This window comes from Sorex araneus, chromosome X (assembly GCF_027595985.1).
Source record: "Sorex araneus isolate mSorAra2 chromosome X, mSorAra2.pri, whole genome shotgun sequence".
Classification (NCBI taxonomy): domain Eukaryota; kingdom Metazoa; phylum Chordata; class Mammalia; order Eulipotyphla; family Soricidae; genus Sorex; species Sorex araneus.
In genome coordinates, this window is record NC_073313.1 from 92,345,686 (window position 1) to 92,360,591 (window position 14,906).

At 34.8% G+C, this 14,906-nt stretch overlaps 1 protein-coding gene across 1 annotated transcript in view; it reads left to right on the forward strand.

Moving 5' to 3' along the window:
- TENM1 (teneurin transmembrane protein 1) overlaps nucleotides 1-14,906 on the forward strand; it is a 1,051,200-nt gene that overhangs the window by 19,149 nt on the left and 1,017,145 nt on the right. The window contains exon 2 of the mRNA XM_004606346.2: nucleotides 705-767. The gene's annotated coding sequence lies outside the window, so the exon portion shown is untranslated. The remainder of the gene's footprint in view (nucleotides 1-704; nucleotides 768-14,906) is intronic.

The window sequence follows — 14,906 nt, forward strand, 5'->3', positions numbered from 1 at the left end:
TTGATTAAGGAATTCATGGGGGATATTGGAAACACACTGATCCAAAAAGGTAAGGACATAGACTCAAGACCTGGCTTTGACATTAACTGATTTTTCTGAAAGCCATTTAACTTCTTTAAGCCTCAGCTTCCTAATATTATAACATGGTTATTTTAATGATTCACATGAATACATGGAAGTTTTTGTAAACTATAACGGAATATGAGAAAGTATAATTCATATTAGTTATTTGCATTGGTGAAGATCTTCAGAAATTGTGGGCATTTCATCTCAAAACGAGTAACATATTGCATTAAACACAATATATTTTAGCAGGGAGAGTCTTTGTAGGTGAGAAAAGACATAATCCTGTAGGTTGACTCATCCAAAATTAAGAAATTCTATTGGTTTATGCAATATTATTGAAGTTTCAAGAAGACTGTTTTTTGCAGGTCATTTTTTTACACTCCTAACAGTTAACTTTCAAAAGAATTCACATGGCACTGGTTTATATAACTTTTTAAAGTTAGATTGTTTGAGTATAGATAGACTTTTAAATAAGTTGATGCTTTTATCCCTTGTTAATTGTAAAAAAATGTTATACTTACACTCTCCACACCAGCTCCTACCATCGCCTGAGATATGCTTCTCCATTTCCCCTGTATACTGTTTTGGACCTACTTGTACATACGTTTGAAGTATAATTTGGCCTAATTTTTTTACAGGAATTATACGGGTGTAATTTATCAGAAGTCTACTTTTGCCCCACAACTTCTGACTCTATCAAGGTAAGTTGATTCTACTCTAAAATTTACTTTAGGAACTGATCACAGAGCTAGATAATGAGAAAAAACTAGAATATCCCACCTATTTAATCACTCATATTTATTTATTGCCTGTGAAATAATGTATGATTAAATGTTAAGAACCCTATTTGGTTATTGTATGATAAGCTTTATCTACAATTCATAACTGTTAGCAGTATGTCCAGAAACAAATAAAAAGTCTGTCCTATATACCTGAAAGACCTTCCAACATACAAATACTCAAAACCAGGGTCTCCTTGAATGAAGAAAATTCTTGCAGAGTAGGAGAGAATAGCAGTGATCTAAGATGTTTGGAAAACCATTTAGCAGTTTTCATTGACTTAAAAAAATGTTTCTCTACATCACTGAAAAATATATTTCCATTCAAGTTATTTTACCAATATATATTTGGCTACCAAAGCAAATGGCTTAAACTTTTAGGGTAGACTGAAGTGATATAGATATAGCTATGCATTAATGTGGTATTGCATTCATTTATATACTCTTCAATCCTTTCTTTAATCTATCTATATATTGATCTATACAGTGAACAAATATCTGTTGAGCACCCACTATGTGAAAGTTTTTGTTTTCCCTTTTATGTACTGCTTTACATAGAATTCATCTAGAATACTGAGAAAGTGACTGCTTCTACGACCACAATTAAGTAGAACATGTGAGAAATGTGGCAATATAGAGGAAACTTTAAGATTAGTCAAAATCTTCTATTTTATGTTGGACTTTCCTTTCATTTTTCTTGATACTTATTCAAAGTATTGGATAGTTTTAAGTTCTTAGTAAGTAGTAAATTGAAAGCACAGGTATTTTCCTTTGGGTATCTATATTTGACATTTTAGCATATTACTGTCCAAATATTAATTCTTATTATAATTTGTAAAAGAAGTCAAAAGGCTATCTGAATTTGTCCTAAGTATCTGGAATAACTTGATATTAGCTTTGATGTACATAGAAATGAAAATATACAAAAACAAAATCTTTAAAATCTCAGAATTTGCATTGCCCTTTGGAAAATAAATTACAAGTAGATTAAGGGTCTTTTAAATTGGGTTCCAGTTAGTTAACATTATAAGTTGATATAGGAAATTTAAAATGGAATTTACTGTTTTAACTGTGTGCATAGTTCTATTTACCATTCCTTAGAGCAATAGCCATTTAAGATTTTACCAAATATATCAAATAATAGGAATAAATGTAAAATTAAAAAGTAAGTGGAAGGTTAAAAAACAAAAGTTGAGATTTTCACACTCATATCATTTTTTGAAAGCAAAATGGCATTCAGGAATTGTGTAGATATGTGGTATAACTAAAAGTTTTTGTTTTTTTAAATTTTTATTAGTTTAACTTTAATCATCGTGATTTATAAAACTCTCAATTATAGGGTTACATACATACCTTATTATAATATCGCATCCCCAAAGTTTTTTTTTTTCCTTAAGAGGTTTGAATTTTGTTGTTTCATTTTGGGGGCATATATGGCAGTGCTCAGAGTTTACTGCTGGTTCTGTGCTCAGAGATCACCCCTAGTATGTCTTGGGAGACTGGTGATAGAATTCGATTGGCCACATGTAACACAATTTCTCTACCCACTGTACTATCTCTTTGCCCACTTTAGAAGGTTTAAATGTTTGAAAAATGAGTCTACCTAATTTAATGTGAATGAATAGACCAGAAAGCCTAACAGGCCCAAAGAACTAATACTTATGAAAATAATTGTCACTAAATACTTAAACGGTATAGACAGCAACTACTTTCCCTCACTTAGAGAGAGACATGGTATGGTACAAACGTGACTGCTTGATAATCATTAAACCTATCCTCTACTTCCAATATTATATAGTTCCCCACAGGACTTTGTTCTGAGCTTTAGTTTTCTCATACATAATAAAAGCGTAGGTCTGATAGCTCTGACATTCCTCTTGCTCAAGCATTATATGTGTTTTAGAAAATTAAGGCCTCTTTTCAAGTATGCAAAATGCAATCAAAATTGGCCATTAAGTTAGAATACACACACCAGTTGTTAAAAATATTGCTGTTTAAGTGGCTTGGTGCATTGGAAATAAGTTATCTTTTATCATAGAATAATTGTTTCTTAAGCTCACTATCACACCCTCTCACCCACCCCCTCCAAGTATTGGCATAATAGTAAATAGCTTTGAATAGAAATAGTTATCTCATTTTCTTTTTTGAGAAAATACCTCACTTTGGGATGCTGCTTTACTGCTCCTGTCAGTCTCTTGAAATTCAGCAAAACTGTATGTTTTTCTTCTCTTGCAAGTTGGTCATTCAAGGTCAAGCAGCTCTGTAACTTGGAACCAGCCATGTGCATAACCCAATGACTTCAGACTCCAATGCTTTCAATCTGGCACCCTTCATGAGCATTGAGTTCATATTAAAGCACTTAAAATATATTCTCCTTCATCTGCATATCACAGCAATAACAACCTGGGCACAGGACAGTGCCTGGAGCAAATAACCACTTGGAGTTAATGATCTGAGGGGCAGCTGAAGGACCATTGACTCATCCCAGTCAGTCCTTTATCCCTATAAAATGTCTATTCCTGAGAGGCCAAGCCTTCAATAATTTTTCTGTCTCACATCAGATTGAGTAGAAGCCATAAATAATAGTGTTTAATACATAATAATGAGATGTGGAAATGCAATAAAATATCAACAATTCAATATTCCTATATAAAAATGGCTATTCTGATCAAACTGAAAGAAAGAGCAGTAAATGATGTGCATGAATCATAGTATTTTAGAAGTGTCTTTCCTCATATTGACTTGAGATGAAATACAAGTAGAATTCATAGGGTTTAGGGGAAGGGTGCCCATTATTCTGTCTTATTCTGCTGTTGGATGATTCGTTTTAGAAATATTAAAAAATGTTTCTGCTGTATATTTTAAATGAAAATTTAAGATAGTGTTTGTTCAGTTACCCCTCTCCTCTTTGACCCAAGATTCAGTTGTTGAGAGATTTCTAACTCTGAACTAAGTAACAGACACACACTAAAATGTTATTTTACAGAGGGAATATTTTTTATTCATTACTATGAAAAACATTAACAAATCTCTTTTTTTTCCTCCTCTTTTTCTTGCAAACATCTAAGAATCCCACAGTGTCAGTTGTACCCCAGTAAGAACTACTGATCTAAGCAGGATTTGTAAACTGAATTTTGAGTACTCTCAACTTAAGGGAACTTTTCTCCTTACCACTCCTCTTCTCTCTGTTGTCTTTGAGGTGACCAGGAATAGCACACATGCTTGATTGTCATGCTCACTCCTTAGTGGTGATTGCTGGGGGTGGCCTTGAGCAACACCAAGCATGGGGTGAATCAACCAACCAGCCAAGAAACAAAAAGGCCATTAATAAAACTCTACTCTATGAAAGGCATGGTGCTAGGTGCTAGGGAAACGAAATCAGCATGCTCTCCAATCACATGTTTATGATCGGGAGGTGAGGATTGACTGATCCATAAAGAAGATAAAATAATCAAGCTAAGATCTTGTAATAGGTATAAGGTTTTGTTCTCATATCATTCATATTAATTTTCTAAAAAAGAATTGATGTGCCAGAACCTACTTCAACAGGGTACTGATATGCATAATCTCAAATAGCCCCAGCTAATAAAAGCTATAGGAATCACTGGTCATGATGTGCAGTATGCTCCTCCCCCTGAACCCTGAGATATTCACATTCTAATCTCAGAATCTATGACTATGATAAATCACATAACAGAATTAAAACTGCAGATGGAATTAAGATTGCTATTCAATTCACCTTAGAAATAAGGAGCTTTTCCTGATTAGCTGGGTAAACTCAGTAATCACAGCATTGAAATTTTTTTCCAATAAAAAGTGGGAGAGGATAAAAGAAGAGGGAATCAGAGATAGGAGCATGAGAAGAATCGAGTGTGACATTGCTGGTTTTGAAGATTGTGGCCACATCCCAGGGAATAGTGATGGTCCCTAGAAGCTGTTAGTGTCAGAAAAGGATTATCCTCTAACTCGAGACTCTAAAAGGGAATGTATTAGCTCTGCTGACACCTTGACTGAACTCATCAAGACTCATCTCACACATATGACTTCCAGAACTGTAGGAGAAATCTGTGTTGTCTTAAGCCATCACGTCTGTCTGTGGTAGTTCATTACAGTGGCAACTGAGACCTGGTACACTGAGGTTTGCTCAATGTAGGATTTGGGGGAGAAATCCTAGTTATTAGAGATTCTGCTTGCCGAAAGGCATGGTTCATGCTGATTTTTGTGTGCAGGCATATTTGTTTAATTAACTTTTTTTTCTGTCTATCTAAGGCTCACCCATTAGAAGCACAATCCTTTGGGGGCCAGAGGTAGGATGGCAATGAGTTGCTCACCTTTTGCGCTATCAACCTGCTTCCATTGCTGACACCGTATATGGGCTCAGACCCCTGCCAGAAGTGATCTCTGGTGGCAGAGCCAGGAGTAAGCCCTGAGCACAGCAGGGTGTCACCCCCCCAAAAAACAAATACAAAAGTACAACCATTTATAAAAGTTCTGTAATACATAACAATTTTTTGTTCTCATGTTCTCAGATGTGGGTGGAGAATAGCCTGCTTTGCCTGAACTTCGGTGAACCACCTTTGCCTCTTCCTCTCATTCCCATTTCACCTCATTCCTCAGTTTTAGTGTATGGTTTGCAAGGATATGGAAAGGCAAGATGTGAAAATTATCTTTATTTCATGGAATACCTACAACAGAGAACATGATAAAGGAATTACTATCCTAACAAATTAGGCTCGCATAGGTTTTATGATAAATATAAAGTTGTGTATTGAATTTAGTATGAGAAAGAAGTCCCAAAGTCGTGGTCTATTTCTTAGGATTAGTCCTAAATTATTTTTTGCTCAAAACTCCTGGGGCTGGAGCAACAGCACAGTGGGTAGGGCATTTGCCTTGCATGCAGCCGACACAGGTTTGATTCCCAGCATCCCATATGGTCCCCCAAGCACCACTAGGAGTAATTCCTGAGTACAGGAGCCAGGAGTAATCCCTGTGCAACACGGGGTCTGACCCAAAAAGCAAAAAAAAAAAACTTCCTATTTTCTCTCTCCTCCCTCTTTACCTTTCCCTCCTCACTCCTCTCTCTTCTCCCTTCCCTCTCCTTCCTTTAGGAAAAAAAAAGGGGTGGATGGATTATGTGAGGCATTTTTACCTTCTGTTTTTTTTAACTTTTTGAGTCACACCCAACGATGCTCAGGGGTTACTCTGGGCTCTACACTCAGGAGTTACTCCTGGCGGTGCTTGGGGGACCATACCAGATGCTGGGGATTGAACCCAGGTCAGCCCCAACATACTATTGCTCCGGCGGCCCCTACCTTCTGAAGAATTTGAGCTGCTTTTTTGCTTTGGAAATTGAGAACATCTGAGGAGTTTCAAGCAGATGGTTTACATGACCAGGCCTGTGTTTTGATTAATCACTACATGTGTGTGTGTCGGGAGAGGGAGGTCTTTCCTTAGAATAAACCATGAGGGTAGGGTTGAAGTGGTGAGACGGAGTGGAGCGAAGTGAGATAACCAATTTCAGGATCATGGAGGGAGATGATGGTGTCTAAAGAAGATCCACAACCTAAATGCAATTTGGAGAATAACTGACCACACTGACTGGGACACTGGATGTGGGATATGAAAAAATTAACGACTAGATACTGGAAGTGCAACACATATCAAAAATGATTATAGCTTGACTATATCCTTTTCAGTTTCATATCATCTGCAGGCCTTATTATCTAATTCTGTGTTTGCATCGTACATGCTAAGCATTGGGTCTACTGTTTGTGCTATCTCCCTGGTTCATTTTTATTTTAAAAGTAAATAAGTTAATGTAACTTAGTTTGGTTGTTAGCTCCTTTTTAATGAAAAATTAAAAAGCTCAATAAATAAAGGTCCAGATAAAATTGGACTGAGGTTTCATCTAGTGATTTGTACATTTGAAATGAAATCTATAAGGATTTCAAAGTGTTAAATTTATTCATGTCCAACAGTCATCCTTTTTATAGTATAGATCAGTGAGTCCAAAACGTTCATTTTTAAATTCCCCTTGAACGCTTCTGTGACCTACCTTTCTCTACATTTCCTCTTCACCAAAAAGAAAAGCCATGGCAGAATGCTGTTAAGTAAGGAGAGTAAGTGTGTCCTGTAGGTTTCCCTTTTTTCTTTTTTTATTGGTGTGTGGCCTATTTTAGTAATGGCCACATATTTCTACCAAAGTTACAAATTATCATTGTAACTTTGAGAATAGGTAAAAAAATATTTCCATAGTAGAACCAAGTACCTACACTCAATAGTGAGATGAGAAATAGAGCAGAGTTATTAGACTTTAGAAGAACAACTGTTGTTTCTAAGATTAATTAAATAAACTTAGTGAGCTTGGGATATGACTCAATGGTAAAGTTCATGCCCTCATGGATGCATAATACCTGGGTTTATTCTTCAGCACTGTAAAAAAATAAATTACTTGTTTTTTTTAAGTGCTCAGATGTGCAGGAAAGTATATTCACATATACATGCATCTATACACACATATATGTGTATATGTAGAGAGAAAATAATAAACTTAAAGGAGATAGTTATATATAGATCCATTGACAATATATAAATAGTCTATCAATATTATTATATGTAAATATGTTTAGAGAGATGTTTAATTCACTTAGAATCATCTTAATACAAAAGAAAACAGGTGAGATGGTCAATTATAGCCATTTGCTACATAAATGTCCTAGAAAAGATACACTTAACTGTGCCATCATTTTTCTTTAGCATCTATTCATCTCATAACTGATTACATATTTGTATTTTATGCGTAAGACAACCACTTTTATTAGAAAGGCTCAAATAAACCTTAACTTGTAAGTTCAATTCATTTTCTTATATCATTTAGATATTGTCTTTAAAGGAAACCAAAAGCACTGTTTTAAAAGGTACTTATTTCTCCCATTAACACATACACACACAGGAACAAAATCACAAAACTGAAAAATGCCTTGGGCTTTTGCTAAGTGTTTATTGATAAACCATAATCTGAAATGTATCTATGTTTGCCAACAAGAAGTCCAAAACTGGATGCTTAGGTAATGGGAACAGAGTTAATAGAAATGGCTCTTTGTGGTTTCTAAAAAATCTCTCTGAGTTTAAGATCTTTCCAACAAAATTTTTTTCTTGAGGTAAGGCAAAATCCAATCTCCTGTCTTGCCTTAATAAATTTGAAATAATGATCTCTTCAGCTTAACACATGTTCAAAGTATACTGAGAATTACTATGTATTTTTTAAATAAAAAGAAGGTAAAAGAAATTTAAAACTATGACAAAAATTTTATATACCAAGGGATAGGGCTAGAAAGAGAGTACAAAGGGTAAGGCACTTGTATGGCATGTGGGTAATCCTGGTTTGATCCCGTGGCATCACATATGGTCCCCCAAGCACCTCAAAGACTAAAAAACCAAAAAAAATCAATACCAAGAGATATTATAATTCCATAACATGTGCCACATTATTTGACATAGTCAGGGTCTTTTTTTGTAGTCTGGAGGTTGAATTGGTGACCTTCAGATAATTGCTTCTACTTTTGCTAGATGTCTGACAAACATCAGACAAAACTATTTAGCTTATATGATTTTTGTTTTTGTTTATTTTGGGGCCACACCCAGTGCTTCTCAGTGATTACACCTGGCTCTCCTTTTAGAGACCACTCCTGCCAGGGCTTGGCGGACTATATATGATGCTGGGGATCAAACCACTCGTAGGTCATATGCAAGGAAAATTTCCTACCCACTGTACTCCTTCCTCAGATCACATGATTTTTAATAGTTATTTTACAAGAACATATCAGCTACTGATTTTATCACAGACTCGTGTTTTACTGCATGTGAACTTTAATTTTAAAGGATGTATTTTTTTTAGTGACATACATGGTTTTCGCTGTGTATGATGTTGTGACGATATATTTTCTTTTCTATTTCTTCCAAAAGTCTTACCTGTTTAAATGGTATAGACATAACTCAGAGTTTGATGAAAGATTTGTATAAATAAGTTTTCTGTGCCCTTTCAAATTAATAAATATTTTTATAATACTTTGTTCAAATTACTCAAATTGATACTTGAATATTTGTTATATTGTCAATGAACATGAACAAAAAATGAAAAACTTATTTATTTGCCCTTATGCCAGCATCTCCATATTGTATCTTTATACTGTATTCTGTGAGTGTCACTTATGAGTACTAGTTTGCACCAGGCTTATAGCTGTAATCACAAGCTGGCACCCAAAGTTACCATTCATTTTATTGTTGACAGACAACAGTTTGAGGAGGCAGAGGAAGGTTCGCAAGGAAGACTGTAATTCTAAGAAAGGCTGAATTTCAGTTAAATACATTTTTGTAAGTCATTTTGTCATTTGGTAAACACACAGTAGTTTTTCCTTCAGATATGAAATATTCATTAGAAAAATAAGTGAGGAAATCACAGCACTATTAAAGAATAGCAAGGGAGTTGGAAGCCTGTCAAAAATATTCTGACCCCAGGAGAAAGGAATCAGAATTGTCATAGAGTGGGACTACAGAATGCAAACTTTTTAAAAGGCTATTTCCATAAAGTCTGAGAAAATCTTGGCCTCCATTAAGATTTCTGTCCCGAGAGCCTCAACTGTAAGTAAGGTATCTTGCTTTGTCTGCAGAATAAAAAAGATCTTCACTTAATCATTATCCTGGGAGCTGAACATCCTGCTACATTTGAATAAAAATGCCTGCTTCATTACTGATGGGAACACAGAGTGCTGTGTACCAAATGATTTACAGTAGAGCTTACTGACAGGGCTATCTTATAAATGAACAAGTTATTTTTAAAGAATAGTTGTTAATATGTTTAGTACCAAATTAAGTATGTAATGCCCAAGAATTCTAGAAAATGTATAGAATGAGTGCTGTCATTTGAAAACAGTTCTTCTAGATATTTAGGTTAAATGGAAAGTGATGATGTAGACAGTAGCAATCTGATGTGTTGACAGTATATCAACAGATTTCTTTTTCATCTAGTGATAGGATAGGAAACAGAGCTATGAAATAACAGAGCTACAGAGGACCTCGAGTAATCATTTGCTCTAGGCTTCTGCATTCAAGCATGTGCATGATGTACCACGGGTAAGCCAGTCAAATTGTCAGAGTTATGAGCACATAATTATTTAGCAAACATATAGCATTTATGACTAGGTGCTATTCTTTCTAAGCACTCCATAAATTTTGACAACGTATTTGTTATGATACTGCTTTTTCCCTTTTACTCTTTCTTTCTCTTTCACTTATATTTTATCTATATATCTTTTTCTAGTTTCATTTCCCAATACTACTTGTTTCCTGATTTTGCCAATAGTTCTTCTATTAGATGATTGGGCCTTTCAGTGTAATGAGTTTATGCAATTCTAGTTTAAGCCTTTAAGAAAATCATTGTTTTTTATAAGGTCCCTAAATTTAAGTAAAACTCATTCCAAAATCCAAACACATTATTTCACTCATTTGGCCTTCACTTCATTATTTGTCAATTTATCACGGGAGGACATGAAATTGCCGTGGAATAGTGTAATATTCATATAGCCTTGATGATTATCCGGTGTGTTAAAAATTATTTATTGAAATTACTTTTGAATAAGACTATAATTGGAAAGGGAATCACATATAGATTATTCCTTAAATAATAATTTTACACTTAAATTTTCAGCTTGCAAACCAAGTGAGTATCTTCTCTATGTTTTCTTTTTCCTGATGTTTGGCAATATGGTGAACATGCTTTATTTAATATTTTAGTTATTGAGTTTGCATTTCCCAAATAGGAAACTATTTAAGTCTTCCTTTCAATTTAATATTCCTATTTAATAATAACTTCCTACTTAACAATGATTAGTAGGTCATTATAGATGACTATTCACTTTGATTTTTATCTCTTCTAATGAGATAATTTTATGACTGACATATTTGTATTTTAATTAATAGTAGAACAATAATTTTTTAACCCATGTCATGTTTAATAAATATACAGGTTTTTATGTGTCATTGACAAGTGTTTGTGTAAAATGTAAAAAGTTAGTTAAATTTTTGTTTTGCCAAGAACTGTTTTATAATTTGTTGTCTATTCAATCCCTATAATAATGTTTTGAAAACTGCATATTGTCATCTCCTATTTTAAAGTTTTGAAGTTTAAGGCCAGAAGAAGTTAAGAAATTTATCTTATGCTGTATCAAAGTTGAATATATTACCAGTGTTCAGAGTTTCATCTAATATTTTCTTAAAACCCCACTGGCATGGAGAAATATCTGTGTGCTTTTTGGTTATAACTGGTGCTTAGCAGGGCTTATTCCTTACTCTACACTCAGGGATCACTACTAGCAGTGCTCAGGGGAAGATTTGGGGTGTCAGTGATTGAACATGGCTGGGTCACATGAGTAGCAAGAGCCTTACCTTATTATCCTTTAGACCCATGTTTTTTTTAAGTCTAATTTATTTCATTATTTGGGAGACAAAATTGAGGTATTATTGAATTTAGTCATTCAAATCTTATACTGTACCTCTGGATATAGCAGAAATTTTCAGACACTTTAACAGAGCTGCATTTATTGTGGAGCACCTCAACTAAAGGATCCTAATAAGACTTTTCTAGCACATTGCCTAATAGGTATATTCGAAATACAGTCTTTAAATGTTTTAGGTATCCGTGATAAATAGGTAGAGTGAATCAGAGTGAGCTAATAGTATGCTATCCCTTAATTCTTTCCTAGTTTGATTGCCATTCTGAAAACATTTATTTTCCTTTTGTCTTATAACAGTACTGTTTCATGAAGCCCCCATGAGTGAATAGAATGGTGATATTTTCTATTTTTTTTATTCAAACTGTGGTTATACTTAAGTTCCATTATTTTTCACCTCTGCCTTTATGACTCTATTCTTATTTTTCTTTTTTTTGGGGGGTGTTGGTTTCAGGCCATACCCAGCAATGCTTTAGGTCTACTCTGCTTCAGAGCTTGGGTTATTTCCAGCAGTGCTCAGGGAAACATGTGCTACCAGGGATCAAACCCAGGGCTCCTGCTTACAAAGCATGAGTTCTAGTTTATAGAGCTATCTCTCTAACCTTAAATGCTATATTTCTGTATAAAGAATGTTTTATAAACCTTGGTCTCTTGCACTGTGATCCCTTATCTCCAACTTCCTGACATTCTGGGATTTATGCTGATATCTGAAACTGTGTTTCTAAAGGTGAACACATTATAGTTCTGATATTGAATGTCATCTTCAGTGTCCAACTTCCAGTTTTATACTAGTGATGTCATTCTCCAGCTATCATGGTTAAAAAGTTTGAGGTTTTTGGGGCTGGAGCGATAGCACAGCAGGTAGGGTGTTTGCTTTGCACGCAGTCGACCCGGGTTTGATTCCCAGCATCCCATATGGTCCCCTGAGCACTGCCAAGGGTAATTCCTGAGTGCAAAGCCAGGAGTAACCCCTGAGCATCGCCGGTGTGACCCAAAAAGAAAAAAAAGTTTTAGGTTTTCTGGGCTGGAGAGATAGTATGACAAGTAAAGCACTGCTTATTTTGCATGGATTTGACCTGTGTTCAATCCCTGGCACCCTATATGATCCTCTGAACTCACTAGGAGTAATTTAAAGTGTAGCTGCTGCCTTGAATGTAGTAGGAACTGTGCACTTTGATTTTTGTGATTGGTTGAGGTTCAGGTTAGTTCTTAAGTAAAAGACAACAAACAAGTTACTTTTGGAAACAATTTTTTGATGTCATAGTTTGTGCATAGGTGTAATCTTCGTGTGTGTAATCTGAGCTTTTTGTTTTGTTTTGGGGCTACCAGCATTGCTCAGGGGTTACTTCTATCTCTACTCAGGAGTCACCTGGGAGGTATTTAAGGGGCTATGTGCTGTTCCAGGGGTTGATCAGGGTAAGCTATGTGCAATGCAAGTGCCTTAACCCCTGTACTTTCTTTCTGGGCCATTTATCTGTTTTGTAGTCAGGTTGTATACTTCTACAACAGTCAACATTTATATTTATATATGATTTTCATAAACTACTAAAAGGGAGACTAAAATGGTCCCAGATTAATGTTCTTTAGAGCTATAAAATGAAAGCCAGGACTTAGTTTAAACTAGTACAAATAAGGTAGGACTCAATGACAGTTGAGACTATATAGACACATTTCTCTGTCAACTATAGAGCACTTAGCTCTTTAAAAGCATCTAGCAGATATCTACAATTATATGATTTATGAGTAATTAATGAAATAATGCCATTAGTAGTGAGGATTGCATTGTTCCACAGGGGGCAAAACTCTCTAGATGACTTACTTTACTAAAATACATTAGATGAATTTTATTGAAATTTCCCTGCATAGTCATATGTTCAAGGCAATAATATTTTCTTTAAGGAATTTTTATTTAAATGCTAATTTATGTTTTTTTGTGGAATTCTATAACAATATTCTACTAGGGCACCACAGATTATATTTTTTGGGAGAAATGATTTTTTTCATGTCTGGTTGTAAAATGTGCAGTATTATTGAATTACTTATGTGTCATGTTTGAGATGAATTTCAGCCTGTTTCTTTGGGTTTGACACATTTCAGTCTGTCATCCTGTCCTTAGAGATGTTGAAAATTAAATGGAGATACTTAAATAATTTAATTTATAAGCTCGCTCACAGCCATGTGGTTTATCAAGCCAGATGTCAGTAGCCTCAGTTTCTTGCAGCTCAGTTGCCACTGCAACATAAATTAAAAACTGCTTTTGTGTGTGAAGGATTAGTATATAAAAAGGAAAAAATACTTCCCTCTAGATAGCTAATCGCATTGTAGTCTTCACTGGGCACTAGTCATTTTGTAAACCTTTGGCTAATTTCTGTAAAAAGGGTAGAATTAGTTCATAAAGCAAAGTTAATTACACTTCTGTAGAAATTCTATTTTCTGAATAAGATGATGTACATCATATCTCTGGAAAACAATGTTTATAATTGAGTTGCAATCACAGTGTTGCACGTCTCCCCTCACTGAAGTTATTTATGTTAATATTTTAATGCAATATATACTTTACATTTTTCTATGGTTGCATTGTGAACATTTTCAGTGTTTCATTTAAAACTTGGTTGAGATCATGTTTTAAGAGAGCCCTTCCTACAGAGGAAGTATGTTTCTGGAAACATGTTCCCCTACACAAAAAGAAAATAGTCTCTTGTCTGTCATAGAGGCAGGGGGAGAGTGGGAAAGGGGGGAGGTATACCCGGGATATTGGTGGTAGGGAATGTGCACTGGTGGAGGGATAGGTGTTTGATCATTGTGAGATTGCAACCCAAACATGAAAGCTTGTAACTATCTCACGGTGATTCAATAAAATTTTTAAAAAAAGAAAATAGTCTCTGTGTGACTTAAGTGAGTTGCAGGCCATCACTAAAGTGATAGAGACAACAAAAATATCTACCAGTACTCTATATATCCATAGTTAAATGTTGGGTAAGCAATTGATATACCTGTTGCTTCTCATTTAAAATAAAGTTAGGTTGAATCAACATATAGTTTCCTTGTATGCTATAGAATTCCTTCAGATGTTTTAGTCTTGCAGAGCCTTTATTTCTGCTCGCTATCCATTATTAAAATTTCCTATCTATCAAGACCCATAAAGTAGTCAAAATACCTGACTTTCTCTTGAATTTCCCATTTTTAATCCATGCAGTATTAATAGAGTTATATCAAAGAATTTTGCATCTCTGTAAATCTTTGCATTTTTGTTTTTGGACTAAACCCACCTGTACTTAAGGCTTACTCCTTGCTCTGTGCTCAGGGATCACAGAAGGTTTAGGGGTCCATTTGGTGTACCAGACATTGAACCCAGGTTGGAAGCATGCAAGGCAAATACCTTACCTGCTCTACTATATTTCTTGCCCCTGTATTTTTAAAATTTATTTTTATTGTGCATTAAAAACTTATTTCCCCAAATATACAGTTAAGAGTCTCAAGGAAGGAAATTATGCCTTACAATTTTCCAATATCATTTATTATATTTGTTAAATTATAAAGTACATAAAATTGC